Raw genomic sequence first — 6,053 nt, 5'->3', positions numbered from 1 at the left:
TTTAGTACCAATGTCTGTTTAATATTTGTCATGTAACCAGGGTGCACCAAAAAAAAAAAAGAGGGCTTTATTATTTCAAAATGTTAATTCTATTTTGATATGAAGGAACATCCCGCATTATTATCTATGGTTTGGACATGTTAATTTAATCGCCTTAATCCTCCTCATTCCAAACGTCATTGATTTTTATTTGATATTATATTACATTTATTCATTTTTGTTGTTGTCAGACTAGCTATGGGCTACTCATAACGTATTGATTGGTCACTGGCCTTTTTTCTTTTGCTAGAAATAATATCAGATTTTGTTTTAGTTATACCATGTTACCTGAAATGTCTTTGTATCCATTATTTGTCATGATAGAATGTTAGTCAATATGGGGTGCTGTGTGTACATTAATGAGGAAAAAAAAATAACTTAAATGATTTTAGCAAATGGCTGCAATATAACAAAGAGTGAAAAATTTAAGGGGGTCTGAATACTTTCCGTACCCACTGTATAGGCTACAGTACATATAAACATGTTCACATATCAGAAAAAATATTATTGCATGCGCTTAAGTATTATTTGTATTTTTTTCGTTTTGGAAGTGAGGATGATAATAGAAGAAGAATCTAAAATATTTGAAAGTTCAGGGAAACTTCCGTGGAAAGTCCTCGAGTAAAAACTGCAATAAAAGCCGCTGGTAGTGCTGGAGCAAGTTAGGGCATATCCTTGAGAACGCACTTTAAGAGTTTACAGAAGACCTTTGGACTTTCTATTCTACCTTTTTAACGGTTAATTGTGTGAGAATCTACGTACAGGTGCAATAAAATCTCGTTTAAAAGCTGCATGTGCTAACGGCAGACAAACATTGACCGAGAGACAAACGAGGCGAAATCAAGGTAAGATCTGATTGTTTTCTTTTTTATGCAAATAGTGAAGGCGTCCACTACCAAATGCAAAGCTCTTAAATTAGGTCAGTGGAATTAGGCAAAATGAAAGTCTATTTCTGTTAAAATCATACTAGGTTAGGCTATATAATAAATTAGCCGCCATGGCTATGAAACAGGTGTCTGAAGATAAGCTGTTTTTACTAGCGAAGCTGCTTTTTATAATTGGTGTCTAAAAACTGAACACACTTAACTGTTTGCTGTGTGTTTTCAATTCAGTGTCTATTAAAAAGTGTCTATTTATTTTTAAGCAAGTTGACAGTGGTGTCATGTGTGACCTGTTACTTTTCTCTGCGCTGTTTCGTTGGTCCAATCATTGTAGTCAGCGATAAGTGGATAAGGATTTTTAAAACCCATGATTTTATAAAGATATAAAGAAGCTTGTGCGGATGTTCCGTTTATGTTTCGGTTGCCAGTTGCTTAAATGAATAGATCTGAACGATTGTGCTTTTTACTCTTTAGTACGACAGCATGTCTTGCCATTTTAAAACAGACCAATGCCGGATTAGGTTTCTCAGCCGCCGAGCGCCACCTAGAGAAGGTTTTTGACTCAAAGAAACAACTATTAGTTTGGAACACATTGCCACCTATCAGTTAAAAGAGTACATGTCTTATACAAACAGCACTGCAAATGACAACTTTTTCTTTTCTTTCCTTAGATGTTTTGTGAATCTACTCTGTGGAGCATGGGATGTGATGAGGGTCTTCAGACGGCCAGAGATCCCATATGCCTGGTAGAAATCTCATCGGGCATATCTGTGTCCATTGAGGACATGAATGGAGAAGGGTGGATATCTGAATACCAAATGCCATCCAAACAGGATCACAGGATCATCAGTAAACCACTAACGACAGCCAGGAGCCGAATCTTCCACTCTACAAAGTTCTGGACCTTCCTTCAGTTCAAGACATCCACAAGAGCATGAAGGGACAAGTGACCCTCTGCTGTGTCTGAAAGACTTTTAAAAAGGACATGCACAGTTAAACATATTAACTTATGTTAATATATTATAAACTATGCCTTTTTATAATTTTAAGTAGCAAAAACATATTATATTTATTAAGGAGAAATTACATGCTTGTTTCTTGAGGCACATTATTCTATACTGTATGTAAGGAAGCTTTAAAGCAGGGGTGCCCAAACTCGGTCCTGGAGGACCGGTGTCCTGAAGAGTTTAGCTCCAACCTCAATTAAACACACCTGAACCAGCTAATCAAGCTCTTAATAGGCATACTAGAAACTTGAAGGCAGGTGTGTTGAGGCAAGTTGGAGCTAAACTCTGCAGGACACCGGCCCTTTTGGGAACCCCTGCTTTAAAGGCAATGGCTGTGGCTTTAAATTTCCACCAGAGGGAAACGATGAGTCACTGGTTGACAAGGTTTTGTTTGACCAAGCTGCTCTGAGTTTGTCAGATCTGGCTGACTATAATTTTTCTGAAAAAATATTTAAAACAAGAATTCAACATTAAGAGAACGTCAATCAAAGCTAAAGTTCAGCTAAAAGTTTCATCGTTCCTCCCACTTCAAAATTAATCAAAATACATTTGATCATGTTTTGAATTTTCTTAAATGTCACTTTAAGGGAAAATAATAAACCTTTAAGCCAAGGTTAAAGTGGTACAATTTTATACAGTATATTATTTATACAGAGAATGTGATTTCATTAGTTGTAATATGTTTACAGCTGAATTTGAAATGCACGATAAAAATCTGTCTAAAATGTGTATTTGTAGATAATATATTTTATATGATGGTTTATTGTTTTTAATCAAATGTGCCAATGTATCTTGCTTTCTCCTTGTTGGAAAGAAAAACAGACCAAGGTCAATCTAAAAACCATTGTTTTTCATAACTATAAATGAAAATATGCTATTGATTAGAATTTGCACATCAAGGATGGCAAAAAAAATATGGCAGATCATTAAAAAGGGATTTAGGATGCCAGATTCAATCCATAAGGGGTTTGTTTGTTTGGCTCAAGGGCTCGGGATACAAAGTGCCCCCTCTGATCATTTGCATTGAGGCCTTGAAAGAGAAAAATATGGATAAGTAATTATAAAGCAACAGCATTCATATGGAGGGTCTTTACATCTCTCGTCTGCAGTGCTGACTTGCCCCCACATATTGAGAAAGGTGAAAGGATTTCATCATGAAGAAAAGTTTTGAATAATGACTACAGCATAGTCAGTGTGATGAAGAGATCATGAAATCCAAGGATGTGTTTAGAATGGAACTCACCGTAGATTCAAGCTATACATTATTTTAAAAGCTCCCTGGGTTTAATCTAACAATTTACATTTTCTGAAACAAAAAGAAAAAAAAAACTTCAGCTGTTCATGCCATGTCGTCATTACCGTAATTCCGAAGACGACAACACGTGATGTATAATTATGCGTTTTTATGGCAACACTATCAACACCAAAGCATACACGTGCTCACAGAACTCGGAATTATATTTTGTAGGCTGGGACGAAGCCTGCAACCTTTAGCCAAAAAAGTGTAACTGCTAATGCTAAGAAAAGGATGTGACGTGTAGCCAAGTATGGTGTCCCATACTCGGAATTTGTGCTCTGCATTTAACCCATCCAAGTGCACATACACAGCAGTGAGTAGTGGAAACACACCCGGAGCAGTGGGCAGCCATTTTTGCTGTGGCGCTCTGGGAGCAGTTGGGGGTTCGGTGCCTTGCTCAAGGTTCTCACCTCAATCGTGGTATTGAGGGTGGAAGAGAGAGCTGGTCATGCACTCCCCCCACCTACAATCCCTGCCGGACCTGAGACTCGAATCTGCAACCTTTGGGTTACAATTCTGACTCTAACCATTAGGCCACGACTGCACCTGGAATGGCAAACACTGTGGCTTTGGCGGTATGCAGGGAAGGAAACCAGAGTCCATTTTATGATTGGCTGACGAGCCTCACGTGATCCAAGTTTTCCAAAGGTGAGTACACTAGACCCTCGCGTCTCCCAATAATAAGACAATAGGTGCGTTCCATTCAACGGTTAAGTGGACTGCAGTGTTGCCAAGTCCACGGTTTTCCCGCGGAATTGGGCTACTTTGACGCGACCCCAATAACATGATATTTAGCCCCCTGGAATGCAAATTTTACCAGGGGAACCCTGCCATTTTACCCAAGGAATGCGATTGGGCTAGTTATGAGTAGCAATTGGGTGGGTTTTGTTGTGAAAACCTGTCAACCCTGGTGGACTGCAAAGTGGACTTAGGCCTGAGACACACTAGACGATTTTCAAATCTTAAACAATTTTAAAACCATGGGAGACCACAGACAAGAAGACACTTTCAACCGATTTTTTAGCCTTATAATCTTCTGAACGCACACACAAGATTATTCAACCAGACTGTGAGACCATACACTTGTTGGTTGTAGAAAAAAAGAATATGGGTGATGTTCTTTCTCAGTACTCTACTTTCGTGGCATGTTTGTGTCTGCCAAGTTTTAGTTTTAGAAGCACGCAACATCCGGTGACGCTTGCACATTCTCATTGGCTATCGCGGTATCATATCAAGAGGCAGCCCGATCAAGATTTTGATATTTACGATTTGAGTTCAGGGACGGTCTGTCTTGTTCGGGAGCAGTTATATAATCATAATGCACCACACAAAAGAGGATTTTTTAGGACAAAAAAATTGTTTGTGGCAAGCCTCAAATCAGGTCCCCCCCCCCCCCCCCAAATCGGGCTTTAAATGGGCCTAAAAATCTTCAAGTGTGTGGCAAGCCTTAACATGGTATTCTGCCATCTTAAGTGAGATTCCAGTCGGAAGGGAGCGAGCATGTTCAGTTCAAAGGGCACTGCGAACAGCGTAGGGAATAAGGGAACATCGATACATCACTTCACAGGAAGCGGAGAGGAAAATTGCGCACTGCGTCAACAGTCAGAACTAACGATGGAGCAGAGCCGTTGAAAGAGTTTTTAAAGGCTCTGCAATGGAGGGGTTCATGTATGCGTTTGAGTACTTTTGAATGAATTTTGTTATTATTACACAAACTAGAGTTTTTATGTATGGTTATGGTGATGTTACATTTGCATAATGTATTGTATGAATTGGTGAAACTAAGTAAAACTGGCAGAAGTAGAAAGGGCAACAGCGCACCGCATTAAAAGAAATGACATAAGCAGTTTTAATAACCGCTGGCCAAATTCAAAAACGAAACTAAAATCAAATCATCTTTGAGAGCAAGGGGGCCCCCTGGTGTTTCGGGGGCCATACGCAGCTTGCGTACTTTGCGTATAGGGAGGATCGGCTCTGATTTTGACTATATTTATTAGATACATAGTTGTATATGAATTTTATATGTATATAAATTTGAAAGTATAATGACAATATATATTTATATCACAATCTGCATGACCCTGTTGTTGCCTCTCTTTGATGAAGTTTCAGAACATTCCAAATGAGCGATTATTGTCAGCGAAGTCCACTTCAATGGATATCCCATGCTTAGGGAGTAGGGAGCAGTGTACACTGCGTAGGGACCCTGTTAATCAGAATGCACTTATCCTCCGCCTGCTAATGTTCTGAGAGCTACGACTTTATGGCGGGCCTTCCGGTCCAAAAATAAGACTAATAACTTGTCACGGGAAGTCACTATACTATTGCCAGGAGCTACTGAGTTTGCTACGACTCACCTTCCTCACACGGCGGACGACTCACTCTCCTCACACGGCGGGCGACTCACTCTCCTCAGCTGACGACTCACTCTCCTCACACGGCGGGCGACTCACTCTCCTCAGCTGGCGACTCACTCTCCTCACACGGCGGGCGACTCACTCTCCTCAGCTGACGACTCACTCTCCTCACACGGCGGGCGACTCACTCTCCTCAGCTGACGACTCACTCTCCTCACACGGCGGGCGACTCACTCTCCTCAGCTGGCGACTCACTCTCCTCACACGGCGGGCGACTCACTCTCCTCAGCTGGCGACTCACTCTCCTCACACGGCGGGCGACTCACTCTCCTCAGCTGGCGACTCACTCTCCTCACACGGCGGGCGACTCACTCTCCTCAGCTGGCGACTCACTCTCCTCACACGGCGGGCGACTCACTCTCCTCAGCTGGCGACTCACTCTCCTCACACGGCGGGCGACTCACTCTCCTCA

At 41.2% G+C, this 6,053-nt stretch overlaps 1 pseudogene; it reads right to left on the bottom strand.

Annotated features, from left to right (window-relative positions):
* The window catches only part of LOC107556243 (guanylate cyclase soluble subunit beta-2-like), a 2,820-nt pseudogene extending 2,472 nt beyond the window's left edge, over positions 1–348 (bottom strand).
* Between the last annotated feature and the right edge of the window lie 5,705 nt (positions 349–6,053).

The sequence above is a fragment of the Sinocyclocheilus grahami genome, unplaced genomic scaffold (assembly GCF_001515645.1).
Source record: "Sinocyclocheilus grahami isolate Dianchi unplaced genomic scaffold, SAMN03320097.WGS_v1.1 scaffold20.1, whole genome shotgun sequence".
NCBI lineage: Eukaryota > Metazoa > Chordata > Actinopteri > Cypriniformes > Cyprinidae > Sinocyclocheilus > Sinocyclocheilus grahami.
The sequence above is the reverse complement of the archived record's forward strand: the minus strand, read 5'-3'. Positions and strand labels throughout refer to the sequence as shown.